The sequence below is a fragment of the Prionailurus bengalensis genome, chromosome X, assembly GCF_016509475.1.
Source record: "Prionailurus bengalensis isolate Pbe53 chromosome X, Fcat_Pben_1.1_paternal_pri, whole genome shotgun sequence".
In the NCBI taxonomy this organism is placed as follows: domain Eukaryota; kingdom Metazoa; phylum Chordata; class Mammalia; order Carnivora; family Felidae; genus Prionailurus; species Prionailurus bengalensis.
This window is the reverse complement of record NC_057361.1, coordinates 93,855,444-93,872,219: the sequence shown is the minus strand read 5'-3', so window position 1 is coordinate 93,872,219 and position 16,776 is coordinate 93,855,444. Positions and strand designations below refer to the sequence as shown.

The window sequence follows — 16,776 nt, the reverse complement described above, 5'->3', positions numbered from 1 at the left end:
TCGGTTTCATCTTAGCTGAATTCCTCTTTCCTTTGTGCTGTGTCCTCAAAATTCCCTCTAGAAACTAAGCTGGGGCAATGATAAGTTTAATGGTGCTCATTTCCTATCCCTCATTGTAACTATCTTCCACTCCCTGAACCTCAATACCTTGACCACCATCGTTTCATGCATTTTATTGATTTTTAATCAATTTTTAATCAATCAGTTGGAGTGAGGTGCAAATCCAGTCATGTAAGTACTTTTAAAATAATTTTAACTTACGGGGGTGCCTGGGTGGCTCAGTCGGTTAAGCGTCTGACTTTGGCTTAGGTCATGATCTCACCGTTTGTGAGCTCGAGAGTTTGAGCCCTGCGACCACCTGCTTTGGATTCTCTGTCTCCCTCACTCTGCCCCTCGCCCGCCGGCACTCTGTCTCTTTTTCAAAAATAAACATTAGGGGGCGCCTGGGTGGTGCAGTCGGTTAAGCGTCCGACTTCAGCCAGGTCACGATCTCGCGGTCCGGGAGTTCGAGCCCCGCGTCGGGCTCTGGGCTGATGGCTCGGAGCCTGGAGCCTGTTTCCGATTCTGTGTCTCCCTCTCTCTCTGCCCCTCCCCCGTTCATGCTCTGTCTCTCTCTGTCCCAAAAATAAATAAACGTTGAAAAAAAAATTAAAAATAAAACATTAAAAAAATCTTAAGAAAATAATTTTAATTTATATAACCATGAGGCTGTTTTAAAATGAATTTAAAAAAAAAGATTGGGGGAAAAGCCAAGAGTGACATTAAATGTACACAGAGATACATGAAGACATCTATAGAAAATTGGTAACCACAGGAGCTGAGATCCGGCCAAGCGCTGTCTGGGCACTGGCTGTGCACTACCCACCTGGGCTCCTGCCCCACTGCGCACCCATGGAGGAACCACTGTGCCCACTTGCCCGCCTGCCCCAGAACTCTGCTCAGGACCCCACCTTGGTGGCGGTGGAGCCCAGTCCCCCAAAACTGGCCAAGCATGGAGACACGGGGTCAAGGTCGCAGATTCCGAGGCTGAGGCGGGTGGGCCCAGCTTGCACACTCTGTTTCCTTTTCTGTGGCGGTCCATCTCAAGATACCCGCCCCGCTGGTGAAGGTATAGCCTTGCGTGTGCACGTGTTCTCCCCTCACACCCTTAAATCGAGTGCTTTTTGTAGTGCGAAGAAACTGAGCGAAAACATCCTCCCCGGAAGCACCGGGCACAGAGCTGTAACATCAGAATATAGTACTTATTTCACTGGACAAGTTCTTGGTGGATCACCTTTCACAGGAGTTGGTTTCTCAGCCAGACAACAATAGAAATGAGGCCAGGCCCCAAAATTCAAGGGCTCGAGCCGAAGCAAGACACAGCGTCAACAGAGAATAAATAATCAGGCTAGCCTCCCTGAACAGAGGGGATGCCCTGCTTGTGTAGAGAGAAAGTCCCCTCATCCTGATGGGTTGATATTGGCAGGCAATTCAGGTAGCTCGTTGACACGTCATGGAGCCAGGGTCCTGTCTGAAGTCTGGCTTCTATATGGGGCTGCATCCTAGTGTTGTGCTCTAAGAGAAGCAGTTTAACAGTAACAGCCAATAGAAAGTGCCCCAGATGCATAGTGTTTTCTACTTAGGGCTTGCTCCCATGATTCCTAACTGTCTCAACATAACCTAATGTGTTGAAGCACCGTGAGCCTTCCTCATACCTAAGAAAATTGTGGACTCAAGCATAAGAGTGAGGAGATAGAAACAGAAGGAGCATGCTGATCATCAAAGAGCATCCATCCATGATTCAGAATAATGCAAGTGGGGCCATGGTAGCCACTGCCACCACAATGACTACCCCCTCCAAAAACAGTGGCTCCAACCGTGAAGGTGATTCTCAGCTAGCCTAGCATGAAATACTGTGCTCTATGACCAACGCTCAGGAACTTTTAGATTTCTTGGGCCAAGGGATGTTTATTTAGTAAGCCGTCCAGTGCCAGAAATGGGGCCTCATTGAAAGCGTGGCCATCACAATCCTGGAGAATCACCCCTCCATGTGCTTGGCAAGGTCAGACTGAGGAGAGGATCCTGGCCGCCTTGAGAGTGGGAGAGCTGAGGACTACAACTGTGTCTACGTCTATGAGTGCTTCCAGCACAAGGATCACACGTGCTTGGTTTTTTGAGATGTTGGAGCAGGACCTGCATGACCTTTTGAAGCAGAGTAAGTTTAGCCCATTGCCACTCAGATACATTTGTGCAGGCCTCCAGCAGGTAGCCACAGCCCTGATGAAACTTCAAAGCTTAATTCTTATCCATGCTGACCCCAAACGAGAAAACACCACACTGGGTGATCCCATCTCTATAACCCTACAGAGTAAAGGTCATTGACTTTGGTTCGGCCAGTCACGTGTCCAGAGCTATGTGTTCTACCTACTTGCAGCCCGGATGTTACGGGGCCCCTGAGATCATCCTTGGTTTACCATTTTGAGAGGCAACTGATATGTGGTCGCTGGGCTGTGTCATTACCGAATTGTTCCTGGGCTGGCCACCCTACCCAGGAGCTTCCGAACGTAATCGGATTTGGTGTATTTCACAAAAACAAGGTTTGCCAGATAAACATTTATGAAGTGCAGGGACAAAGACAACTAGGCTTTTCAACTGGGACATAGAGTTTCCCTATACTTTGCTGAGGCTGAAGACACCAGAGGACCATGAAGCAGAAATGGCGGTTAGGTAGAAAGAAGCAAGGAAGTACATTTTCCACTATTTAGATGCTGTGGCCCAAGTGAACACGACAATAGATTTAGAAGGCAGTGGCGTGTTTGTGGAAAAGGCAGACTGGCGGGAGTTCATTGACCTATTAAAGAACACGCTGACCATAGATGCTGAGCATCACTCCAGTTGAAACCCTGAGACACTTACGTGATTTTTCCCGTTATATACAAATCAACTGTTTCCAGATCATGGAGGTCTGCAAGCACTGGGTGAATATGGAGGACACTGCAAACCCAGGCAAAACCATCTTGATCAGGCAGGTGGCCCCCAGCACACCGACCGACGTCACCATGACCTTCAACAACCATCTGAACGCTGTCCAGAAACAGGCTCCCGCCTCTACCAGCGCCACTATTTATTTAGCCGAAGCCAAAGTCTCCTAAGTTACCAATCTGCCCTTTACCAGCCCTCAGCGGCAGCCATGACCTCAGCGACCCAGCAGAGCATGCCCCTGTGGACAGGAACAGCCCAGATCTGTGCCCCTCCTGACTCTATCAAGCTCTCATCATGTGTCCGCCCAGACGCAGGATGGCAGCCATCTTCTTCTACACATGCTGGCAATTTCGTGTGTCTACAGTGTCTTCAGATCAGACCGGGCCTAGTTGCTCACCAGGCCTGGTCGATTCAGACTTGGAAAATCTGGCTTTCCCTGGCGTGGCGGCATGTGACTGGAGTGGCCAAGCACAGGTCAGTGCAGCACATGACTGTGACTCCTGAGACCGTGGCAGGCACCCAGAAGTTGACCCACTGGGAGAACATGCAAGCTCAGCCGCATCACCCGGCAGTCGGTGCTGCTGATCAGCCATGTGAGCCTTCTAGCACCCAGTCCTCCAAGATGGACATGACCTACGTGATGTTCTGCAGCAGCCAGCCAGCACCGTCTCCCTCCCAGAAGCGTAAACAGGACCAGTCCCTTGTGAGAAGCATCTCCATCTGGGAGGTCTCTTCCTTTTAGGCCTTTAGCTCCCTCCCGAGGTCCAAGGGCAACAAGGAGAACACACCTCCCAGCCTACACCTCCTCCGTCACATGCGGGTGGGGTGAGAGAGCCTGCAGCACCAATGATTGTTACTGCCGACCTCACCAGCCCCAAGGTCAGTGTCACCACCATCAGCAGTGACCGGGACACAGGAAAAGGAGGAAGAACAGAAATATGCCCCCAACAGGTGAGGGCATGACACCTTCAGACTTCCCAGAAGGAACAGGATGGAGGGGGGAGGGGTCCAGTGTGCTGCTGGCTCACACAGAGAGTTGTCCAGGAATCTGAGCCATGTTCCATCCTCAGACATGCGGATCTCTGTCCCCTGGCCCCTAAATTTTGTTCCTTAAATGGAACATCAGAAACATTCCTAAATGTTCTAGAGACCTAAAGTGGTTTTAAGGGAAGGTCCTGAAGATTCAACATAATTGTTCAAACCCAAGATATTTTGAGTCACTTTGGTCTTAAAAAATAGGGGCACCTGGGTGGCTCAGTTCGTTGAGCGTCCGATTTCGTTTCAGGTCATGATCTCGTGGTTTCGTGAGTTCGAGCCCTTCATTGGGCTCTGTGCGGACAGCTCAGAGACTGGAGCCTGCTTCGGATTCTGTGTCTCCCTCTCTGCCCCTCCCCTGCTTGCTCTGTCTCTGTCTCTGTCTCTCTCTAGAAAATAAATAAACATTAAAAATGTTTTAAAAGATAGTCACAGGCCTATACATGTGGGAGACTTGAGACTATAAAAATCACGTATACAATATCAGTGTATTTCAACTCCCGTATGCTTAAAAATCTCTGCTTCAAGCTACTGGATTTATTCCTAGTTGGTCAGAGTATTTCTCTAACATCTCCTTGGCTCTCTCAGAAATTTGCCTATGTCTGGCTGCATTGAGGATGTCACTAAATCTCTAGGACCAGATGACATTCCCTAGAATTTTGAGAGGAATGCCAAGGCAAAATTATCCCTGACCAACAATAGGTGTCATTAGTTGCTAGAACAAATGGATGGTCAGCATGCTAGGAGTGAGCAAATTGAAAGGGAAAAAAAAAAAACATGACAAACATTCCCAAACTGTTTTCATTTGCACTATTTCATGCATAATTTGATAGGGTATGCAAGGCAAGTAATTCTAGTCCCATTTGATAGGTAGGAACACCGAGGCCCAGGAAAGGTAAGAGACTCACCCAAATTGATAAAGGTTCTAAGTAGCGGAATTGGGATTCAGGTCCCCTGCCACTGAAGACATGGCCATCTTAAGTACTGGCAAAAACAACTGACTTCTCTTCAGTCATTAAGTCAATAAAAATAAATTCTATCCTGCCCCCTCCTCTGATCACCACCACACCCCCAAACATGTTTGCACCCACTGTGTGCAAAGCATCAGGGCAAGGCAGTGGGACGTCCAGAGTATGCGACCGAGCCACGACTGAGTGCTAAAACTCTAGCAGCAAGAAAGGCAAAAGACAGCTCTTCTTTGAGACGATCTTTCAAAGTGAAGACGCAAGAAAGACCCAGCAGCCTACTTTTTCTCAGTGATGGCGTTTGGACAAGGGAGCTCTGTGGCCATGGCTAGACAACTGGTCTAAAGACAGAAAACAAACCAAGCATTTTTCCGGGTCACCCAAGATCAAATAGCAGACCCAGTGTTGTTTTATTTTTATGTTTCTAATTTAATTTCAGTACGAGAACACATAGTGTCACGGTAGTTTCAGATGTACAATGTAGTGATTCAACAATTCCATACATTACCGGATGCTCATCACCACAAGTGCACTCCTTAATCGCCATCACCTGTTTCACTCACCCCCCCCCCCACCTTCCCCACCACCCCTGTAACCATCAGTTTGTTCTCCGTAGCTAAGTGCCCGTTTCTTGGTTTGTGTCTCCTTTTCCTTTTCCCCTTCGTGCATTTTTTTGTGTTTCTTAAATTACAAGAATAAAATCATATGGTATTTGTCTTTCTCTCTGACTTATTTTACTTAGCATTATACAGCCTAGTTCTACTCATGTCATTGCAAATGGCAAGATTTCATTCTTTTTTTAACGCCTGAAAAATATTCCGTTGTATACATCCACACCACACCTTCTTTATACATTCATCTGTAGATGGCAACTTGGGCTGAATCCATAATTTGGTTATTGCAAATAGTACTACTATAAACGTAGGGGTGCATGCATCTCTTTGAATTAGGGTGGGGTTTTTCTTGGTACATTTTAGGTAAATATCCAGTACTGCAATTAGTGGATTATATGGTACTTTTATTTTTATTTTTCAAATGTATATTTCTTTATTTTGAGGGGGAGAGAGCACGCATGAGTGGGGGAGGGGCAGAGAAAGAGGGAGACAGGGGGTCCCAAGCAGGTTCCACGCTTTGAGCATGGAGCCCAACGCAGGGCTCAATCCCACAAACTGAACCTTGAGATCATGACCTGAGCCGAAATCAAGAGGCAGGTGCTTAACTGACTGAGCCAACCAGGCACCCCAGTACTTCTGTTTTTAATTTTTTAAGAAACCTCCATACCGTTTTCTTTTTCTATAGTAAACCTACCAGTTTGCATTCTGACCAACATAGCACAAGGGTTCCTTTTTCTCCACATTGTCACCAACACTTGTTTCTTGTGTTTTTGATTTTAGCCATTCTGACACATGTGAGGTGATATCTCATTTTGGTTTTGATTTGCATCTCTCTGATGGTGAGTGATGTTGAGCATAATTTCATGTGTCTGTTGGCTGTATGGATGTCTTATTTGGAGAAATGTCTGTTCATGTCTTCTTCCCATATTTTAATTGGATTATTTGTTTTTTGGGTGTTCAGTTGTAGGAGTTTTTTATATATGTTGAATACTAACCCTTTATTGGAATGTCATTTGCAAATATTTCCTCCCATTCGGTGGGTTGCCTTCTTAGTTTTGCTGATTGTTTCCTTTGCTGTGCAGAAGCTTTTTATTTTGATGTAGTCCCAATAGTTTACTTCTGCTTTTGTTTCTCTTGCCTCTAGAGACATATCTAGAGAAAGGATGCTACAGCTGATGTCAGAGAGATTACTGCCTATGCTGTCTTTTAAGATTTTTATGGTTTCAGGTCTCACATGTAGGTCTTTGGCCCAGTTTTAATTAATTTTTGTGTATGGAAAATGGTCCAGTTTCATTCTTTTGCATGTGGCTATGGAATTTTTCCAAAACCATTTGTTGAAGAGACTATTTCTCATTGGATGGTCTTTCCTGCTTTGTTGAAGATTAATTGACCATACAATTTTGGGTTTGTTTCTGGAATGGCTATTCTGTTCCATTGATCTATGTGTCTATTTTTGTACTTGTACCATACAGTTTTGATTACTACAGCTTTGTAATACAACTCAAAGTCTATAATTGTGATACCTCTAGCATTGCTTTTTTTTTCAAAAATTGATTTGGCTCTTCAGGATCTTTTGTGGTTCCATACAAATTTTAGGATTGCTTGTTCTAGTTCTGTGAAAGGCAATGTTGGTATATTTTTAATATTCTTTAATTTTTATTTTTGAGAGAAAGAGAGAGAGGGAGGGAGGGAGGGAGGGAGTGGGGATGGGGCAGAGAGAGAGAAAGAGGGAGACACAGAATCCGAAGCAGGCTCTAGGCTCTGAGCTGTCAGCACAGAGCCCGATGTGGGGCTTGAACTCATGGACCATGAGATCATGACCCGGGCTGAAGTCAGATGCTTAACTGACTGAGCCACCCAGGCATCCAGCGATGTTGCTTTTTGATAGGGATTGCATTATATAGATTTCTTTGAGTAGTACAAACACTTGAACAATATTTGTTTTTTCCAATCCATGTGCATGGAATGTCTTTCCATTTCTTTCTGTTGTCTTCAATTCATTTCATCAGTGTTTCACAGTTTTCAGTGTACAAGTCTTTCACTTGTTTGTTAGGTTTATTCCTAGGCATCTTATTATTTTTGGTGTAATTATAAACAGGAATGAAGCAGAAATGAATGAGCAAAACCAGTCTAAAAATAAATATTTATAAATGATCTTGATTAGAGGAGCACGGACGATCTATACATGCTGAATAATCCATCTTTCTCCCTTGAAATTATCTTGGACAAAGAAAAAAATTGATAACCACAGAGAAGACAATACGTCTGTCAACTTTTGAACAGAGTTCTCTGTAAACTCAGAAAAGGGCATATTCTAAGTACCAAAAGGGAGGGTTGCAGCAGGTATGGAGAGAGGAGAGGAGAAGACCCATGCCAGGCGCCCCAGGCATGGGAGACCCACACTGGGAAGACTGATCCCCATAATATTTGGTTTTGAAAACCAAGGGGGCGTGGCTTTGAGAGATCTTAACAGTCAGAGGAGCTTAACACCAGGAACTTTAAAATCACTGGTCTCTGCACTGGGAGAGCCGGAGAGCAATAGGAAACTGAGTCCCCATCCTTAAAGAAACAGCACAACCAACAGCCCCAACTGACATACAACAGCAGTTTGACACACAAGCAGCAGTTTGAAAACTGCCTGGGGTATACGGGAAGGAAATTGATTTCCTAATTTCGCAGGGTATGCCGTAGGGGGAGGGATCTTTGAGAGACTTCTCCAAGAGCAAATGAGGTGGCGGGCAGTATTTTCCTCCTTGGCCGGCCCTTCCAGGCTAGATGCAGGCACATCTGTGGTGATCAGGGTAGTGCAAACATTCTCCACCTACCTTGTCAACAGGGCGCCCTGCCCCCACTGTGTTTATGTGCACCCACCATCTCCAACGCTGCCAGCCCGGGCAGGAGTTTTCCTGGCTCTAGATCCCCCTCCTGCAGTGGACCAAGGTGAAACGTGCAGACACTGTACGTCCCCACCATGCACTCTCTTGCTTTCTGGAATACACAGACCTGCAGGACCATACTTGATTTTTCAGTACTCAGAACATAGAATCGGCAAGTTTCTTCATTCCTTGTAGTGGAAAGCTGTATCTGGGACCAAAATTTGGTCATTTCCTCATAGATGAGATGTTTCCAGACGCGCACTGGTGGGGGCAAGATTAGAACGTGCAGGCTACTGCAGTGGCAGAGATGGAAAATATCTTACTGTTAAGGTTACGAGTTCCTATTGATTTCTCAATTGAAATGAGAATGTTATTGTCATTTGTTACATTTGTCTAATGTTACCTTGTGCTCTCAAGTTTTCTCCCTCTATTAAAAAAATGCATTATTTCCTCGATAACTTGCCACTGTGCCTTTTCAGCCCTTTGTCTAATCTGAAATCATACCCCCTTCTCATTACAAGTCTTTGCTATAGACTGTTTGTGCTCCCCCAAAATTCACGTGGTAAAACTTAATCTCTAATGTGATAGTGGTATTTAAAGGTAGGGTCTTTGGGAGTTGATCAGGTCACGAGAGTGGAGCTGTCACGATTGGTCTTAGTGCCCTTATAAAAGAAGGTCCTACAGAGCTCCCTCACACTTTCCGCCACGTGAGGACGCAGCGTGAAGACACCTGTCTATAAACCAGGAAGTAGGCTTTCACGAGACACTTACTGTACCAGTGCCTTGACCTTGGACTTCCCAGCCTCTAGGACTAAGAGAAATAATGTTTTCCTGTTCTGAAGTCACTCAGTACATGGTATTTGTTATAGCAGCCCAAATGGACTAAGACAGTCCTTTGGCTCATTGATCACTGTTTTCTAATCACGTTATTGACTCTGATTTTAGGTATGTTGCCACATTCCTATATCATATTGGCTTTCGAACAGACCTTCATTTGCCAATTTCCCTTGTACAACTTTATAACGACAACAACAACAACAGCTGCATTGCCAATTGTATCAACTTAGGGTTCCAACAACAACAACAGAACAGCCAGAGTCAAACAGGGAATTAAGGAGAATTTAACCAAGAGATTCATGATAAAGACGCACGCAAATTTTAAAGGGAAGCAACTAGAGATGATACTGTATCCTGTGGTAGCAACAGGAGAAAGCTTTTACAACTCCTAGACCAGAAGGAAAAAGACGACGGTATAGACAGCAAAACTGAGCCAAGCCATGGCCTCACAGGGAAGGGTCCGGTGAATAAATGCCCAAACAGACCTTTCCATTTGCCCTCATACCTCCTACTGATTCTTCTCACTGGTACCTCCAAGGATACAATGAGAGCAAGAGAATCCAGGGATACAGTCCATGAAGCTTAGTTAGCTTCCTGGAGCAACAGCTGGGCAGAGGAGGAATTTGAGAAGAGAAATGGAAAATGTCTACCCCTCCCCCTCCCCCCCAAAAGCTACCTCTTTCTACACTTCGCATCGTTTCTCCAACTGCCAGTTTCACTAGTTCATGCTATTCCAAATCTATTTTCTCTGAAACAATGCATTTCCGGAGCTCCACCCAAAGTTCATTTTTCCTCCCCTACTAGGTAAATGAAGTGATCATCCGACCACGAGCCCGAGCCAGAATGTGACTGTCACTCTTGACTTATTTCTTCCTTCTGACACAATCGTCCTTCAGGAAACGTGATGTGGCAATTACACCCTTAAAATATCTTTAACCTCCATTTCTTCTTTTGAGTCCTGTCATAGTCCTTAGTTCAGGTTTCTCAGTAATCTATCAACCTACCTTTCTCGCCTCATTCTCATCCCTCCTTCCCTTTACCCCCATGTTCTAATCAAACCACAGTACTTACAGCTTTCCATACATAATATTGCTCTTATAACAAACATTTTCTGACTGCCTATAATATGCCAGACACTGAGCTAGGTGTTGGGCATAAAAAGATAAGTGACGTTAAGTCTGTGGCCTCAACAACTGCCTTTAATCGCCATGTATCTGCTATGTGCAGTACATTTCCCATTTTGTTAGACTGGAAAACTCTATTCATCACTCTAAATTCAGCCTAAGCGTGGCTCCCTCTGTGAAGCCCTTCCTGAGTCTACCAATTAGACAGTCACTTCTTCAGTGTCCACTAAGACTGTAGGCACATTTTTATTTTAGCACTTAATACCCTACTGCTTTTATTGACTTAAAAGTCTCACTCTCTGACCAGGCTGTTGTATAAACATACTTTGCAAATTTTTGCATCCCTAGTGCTTAATGACGACCTTAATAAATATTTGTAAATTAAAGAAGGAATGAATGATGAAGTCAGGGTATTAGACTATGATAGCTAATAGGAGAGAAGAGGAAAGCAGAGAAGACGTGGGGGGTGGGGGGGGGGAACAAAACAAAAATCCTCTGCAAGACTGACTTTGAATCTGTTTGAGGGCTATAATATTTGCGAGGTTGAGACAAAAGGCAGGAAACTAAGATGTTTGTTTGGTCACGTCTAAATACGCTGGGCAATTATCTTTAGAGTAGGCTTCATTTCAAGGACTCTCTATTTTGTGGCTGCATCTTAATTAACCAAAAGTGACTCCATGCGTCAAAAACTGGAGCACCTACAAAGTGACCTCATTACAGTCCACGAGAAAGGTCACAAACAGCAATACTCACATGTGTAATCTTACCTGTAAGTATCCCACGCTATAAATCACGTTTGCCAACATCCAGGGTTATGACGCAAAGTGTATGTCTGTGTAAATGTGTTGTTCAGAAAAAAAATTTTTTAACTCCTGAAATTAACTGGAAGGTGTTTGATTTCCAGATGAAGTTTTTAGGGTGTTTCTTTTCACATGACTCATTTTGCAAATCTCAGGTTTGTTTCCGCTAAGTTTCTCAACGTAGTATGCCTGTCTTTCCTGTTTATATGACTTTTGTTATAATTTTAAGGAATGCAAAGGCAACGAGAAATAGATTTACATTTAACCTGAGGTTAAATGTGTTTCTGATATTATTTTTATTTATATTTAAAGGATTACTATTATTCGAAATATAGTAACAAAGAAAGGAAGCGCTTTTGGAGTAGTGGAAAATGCTTGGATGGGGCTTTAAGTGGTCTAGGCTCCAACCCTTACTTTGTTAGCCAATTAAAGAGGTTGGTCTTAGGCTAAGTCACTTTCCTTCTAGACTCCAATATTCTCTTCTGGAACAATCTGTGCTCAACTGATCAGAGATGGCAAACTAGAACATCACAGTTTGAATCCTGTATATCATCAGATGGGTTTTCCAAACAAGTGTCTCGGTAGCATTTCAAAAATGAGTTTGAGGGGTGCCTGGGTGGCTCAGTCGGTTAAGCGTCCGACTTCGGCTCAGGTCATGATCTCGCGGTCTGTGGGTTCGAGCCCCGCGTCGGGCTCTGTGCTGACAGCTCAGAGCCTGGAGCCTGTTTCAGATTCTATGTCTCCCTCTTCCTCTGACCCTCCCCTGTTCATGCTCTCTCTCTGTATCAAATAAATGTTTAAAAAAATTAAAAAAAATGAGTTTGAAAGATTCAAGTAGGCTTTCAATCCCAGATTTGCAAAAGTCCCTCCCCTCCCCCCTAAACTGCTCACGTACAGAGCAAGCCCAAAGTAAGATAACACAGGCTTTGAGAACTGAATTGCAATATAAACACTGTCCAGAAGACAGACAAAACCCTGCTCTGGTAACCACTGCCCCCGCCCCCCAGCCCAGTATTTCACCAATGCCAGTTAGTAACTGTCAAATACTTGCAGATATGAGAGAAATTAATTTCTGGCCATTAGGATAAATTAGCATTGAGCTGCCCTCTTCACTAAAATGTTGTGGAATTTTTCAGAGAAGTTTAGACATTTCTAGTAGGAAGGATTTTTAGTCTTTCTCTGGGAAAGTCTCACAAGTGTGTGCTGTTGAAACAGGCTGGTGAAGGCAGTTCTGTTATGGCCATTGATTTGAGGGTTAGCTGTCTGACAGCTTTGGGAATATTAGTATTTTTTTTTTACTGTTTCCTGAGAAAAGGACTCTATGCAATTATATCTTACATTCCTGAGTGTAGCTTTTATATTCTTGACCATAATCTCACATGACACAGTACATGCTTCATAGTATTTTAAATGAATAAATCTACAGCAAGATATAAGGTAGACCGAAAGTTGCCAAAAAGCAGAACTTATTTATAAGCCTCATTTTGGAGGACCTTAAATGTACAAATATTCATACGATTTGTTCAAATACAAAGATACAGGATCTTGACAAAGCTAAATGTTAAAAAAAATTTTTAAATGGTCAATCCAATGGGAAACCAAAAGAAACAATTTTTCTGATAAATCAATTTAGATAATTTTACAATTATAGATTTCCAATTCCCTGAAGAAATGATTTTTCTGAATTTTAATATTATTCCTTCTGCTTTATTTTGGGAGGGGAGGCAAATTAAATACATTGTCTTAGAGGAACATTAGTATCTTCTCTAAGAGACTGAAGGCTGCCTTTTACTTTGTCTGACATCTCTCATATATTGGCCAATCAATAATTATTCATAGTTTAGTTTCAGGGATTTTTTTTTTAATCTGTGAATCCAATACTTTCTTTTTCGTTACACATGATAAGTTTCATAATTATTTTTGCAGGCGCTTGGAGTTGAATTTAAAAATGGAATATAATGGGTATTGAAGAGGGCATCTTTTGGGATGAGCACTGGGTGTTGTATGGAAACCAATTTGACAATAAATTTCATATATTTTAAAAAATAAAATAAAATAAACATGGAATATAATAGGATCATGTAGCTACTCTTGTTTACATTTTCAATATTTAAAATTTTTTTTTAACGTTTATTTATTTTTGAGACAGAGACAGAGCATGAACAGGGGAGGGGAAGAGAGAGAGGGAGACACAGAATCTGAAACAGGCTCCAGGCTCTGAGCTGTCAGCACAGACCCCCACGCGGGGCTCATGGACCGTGAGATCATGACCTGAGCCGAAGTGGGACGCTTAACCAACTGAGCCACCCAGGTGCCCCATTCAATCTTTTAAATGAAGCACAGTATTCTTTAAAATATGGCAAATTTTATCACTTCTCAGCCTTTTGGCTAAGATCAAGTGTAAAATATGGCAAATTTCAACTTAAAATCTTTAATGATCCTGATTGTAGGTGAGACAAATGAGACATAATATGGCTTTTATCTGGATACTCACTTGAGTAAATGTAGCTACTAAAATTGACTTGTATCAATTTCTATAAAGCAGTGTACCACAAAAAAGAGGCTCATTACATATTTTCACTTCCAGAAAACTTTTATTCATCTCTGATGATCATCAAAACCTAGTATTGGAATACTACGTGGCAATGAGAAAGAATGAAATATGGCCTTTTGTAATAACGTGGATGGAACTGGAGAGTGTTAATGCTAAGTGAAAGAAGTCATAGAGAGAAAGACAGATACCATATGTTTTCACTCTTATGTGGATCCTGAGAAACTTAACAGAAACCCATGGGGGAGGGGAAGGAAAAAAAAAGGTTAGAGAGGGAGGGAGCCAAAACATAAGAGACTCTTAAAAACTGAGAACAAACTGAGGGTGGCTGGGGGGTGGGAGGGCAGGGGGGTTGGTGATGGGTATTGAGGAGGGCACCTTTTGGGATGAGCACTGGGTGTTGTATGGAAACCAATTTGACAATAAATTTCATATTAAAAAAAACCCAAAAACCTAGTAAACATACAGATTTGATGGTGTGGCCATTTGCAGAAATTGCCTGCTAAGAAAAAAAAATGTATGTAGTTGTGTTTTGAAATAAGAATATAATTAATTACCTGCTATTTTGATTATCTGAAACGTCATCATGTCTGCTGACATGTGTCTTTTCCATTACGAGATCTCCAGCTTAAAAGAAATTGCACCATGTCTCCTAGTCCCGTCAGATCTTTGAGGATACGTTATATAAACAATTGTTCAGAAAGGGATTTTTGTTTGTAAAATTGACCATAACCAAGCAGCTGAAAAGTTACAACTTCGTTTGGAAACAAATTATCAGACCTTCCATCTTCCTGTGTCTGGTTTGATGACTATGATTTATCTTAGAATAAAAGAACCTTATTTTGTTTTGTATCTGGGTTCAGACAAAGTGAAGCGTGATTTCTCATTCGAAAGGAAAAGTAGAGTTGATGTAATTTTTCATCCTTCAATTTTAGGTATTGAGGATTTTTACTAATGGAATGCTGGTGGTAAAGATAATTAGATTTCATTCACAAAATATTAATTTCGGAAAAAGGGTCAAGTTTGAACATTTGTTGCTGTTTCATGTTGTTTGTGGACCTAACCTATAAAATAACTTTACCACTTAAAACCTAGAACATCAAACACTGGTTCCAGCCACAACGAGTGAGCCTATTTACTACGTTACACTGATCTAAAAACTTGATAAAATACAAAAAACAAAGCAAAAGAAACACCTGAGAACTCTAAAAAGTAAACAAAGATGGGCAGACTGGGATTGGAAATCAAGACCCGAAGAAAGGCCAAAACAGAGAAAGTGTTGTTTTTTTGTTGATAGTTTCTTTTAAACTTCCTTTACCTTCTGGCTCTAACTTCAGGGCAGGCCAAATCACTAACTGCATAGCAGTCGGGTCAGTAAATACTCCAAGAGGGGCCTGTCTTTCAGTGCCAGACAAATATCTATTTGAAGAAATAACAATTTATCTTAATGTACACATTTGAAATATTTACAGAAACCGTGGAGTGCACATTCTTTGAGATATATGTACATGCAAACTTTATGAAAATTAGACATAGATTGCAAGCCTTAACAAACTTCAAAAAGCCAAAATAATAGAGTGTATCTACAATAAGAAAATTAATCCAGAAACCAATAGTAAAATAACTAAAAGCCATATATATATATACATATGTGTAAATATATACATACACATTAACAAATACGTGAATAATCAATTGGTTACAGACGAAATAATGAGAGTTTAAAATATTTTATTTATTTATTTTACTTTATTTTTTAAAATAACTTACTATGAAATTAGCTAACATACAGCGTATACAGTCTGCTCCTGGCTTTGGGAGTAGATTCCCGTGATTCACTGCTTACATACAACACCCAGTGCTCATCCCAACAAGTGCCCTCCTCAATGCCCATCGCCCATTTTCTCTAGCCCCCTGCCTCCCCACCATCAACCCTTAGTTTGTTCTCTGTATTTAAGCATCTCTTATGGTTTGCCTCCCTACCTCTCTGTTTGTAACTTATTTTTCCTTCCCTCCCCCCATGATCTTCTGTTAAGTTTCTCAAGTTCCACATATGGGTGAAAATATACGATATCTGTCTTTTTCTGACTGACTTATTTCACTTGCATAATACCCTCCAGTTCACTGACCAAAGGGAATATTACATACCAAAACTTAGGATATGCAGCTTAAGCACTACATAGATATAAATATAAAAGAAGAGAGACTGGGGCGCCTGTGTGGCTCAGTTGGTTAAGCAGCCGACTTCGGCTCAGGTCATGATCTAGCGGTCCGTGAGTTCGAGGCCCGCGTCAGGCTCTGTGCTGATAGCTCAGAGCCTGGAGCCTATGTCAGATTCTGTGTCTCCCTCTCTCTGACCCTCCCCCGTTCATGCTCTGTCTCTCTCTGTCTCAAAAATAAATAAACGTTAAAAAAAATTAAAAAAAAAGAAGAGAGACTAAAATACATTATCTAAGTATACCACTTAAAAAGTTAAAAAAAAAAACATAATATATCCAAACTAAACAAAAACAGTTAAACAACAAAGTTAAGAACATAAATTAATGATGTAAATTTTAAAAAGAGATCGACAAAGCCAAAATTTGTGAATATACTAAATAACATTCAGAAAGTTTGGCACATAGGGGCACCTGGGCGGCTCCGTTGGTTAACTGACTCTTGATTTCCGCTTAGGTTGTGATCTCCCAGTTTATGAGGTAGTGCCCCGTGTCAAGACCCCGTGTCAAGACTCAGCTGACAGCAAGGAGCCTGCTTGGGATTTTCTTTCTCCCTCTCTCTCTGCCCCTCCCTGTTCATTTTCTCTCTCTCTCTCTCTCTCTCTCTCTCTCTCTCTCTCTCTCAAATAAGTAAACTTAAAAAAGAAAACTTGGCACATTAATGAAGAAAAAAGGAAGAATACAGACACACACACACATACACACACACACACGATTTAGTAATTATACAGGGGACTGTAGTATAGGGATATACAGAACTCACCATTACCAATAGGTTACACACTTTTTAAAAAAAA

General features: G+C 42.3%; 1 pseudogene; it reads left to right on the top strand.

Moving 5' to 3' along the window:
* The first annotated feature begins 765 nt into the window (after positions 1-765).
* Positions 766-9,565, top strand: LOC122477126 (annotated as a pseudogene).
* The last annotated feature ends 7,211 nt before the right edge of the window (positions 9,566-16,776 follow it).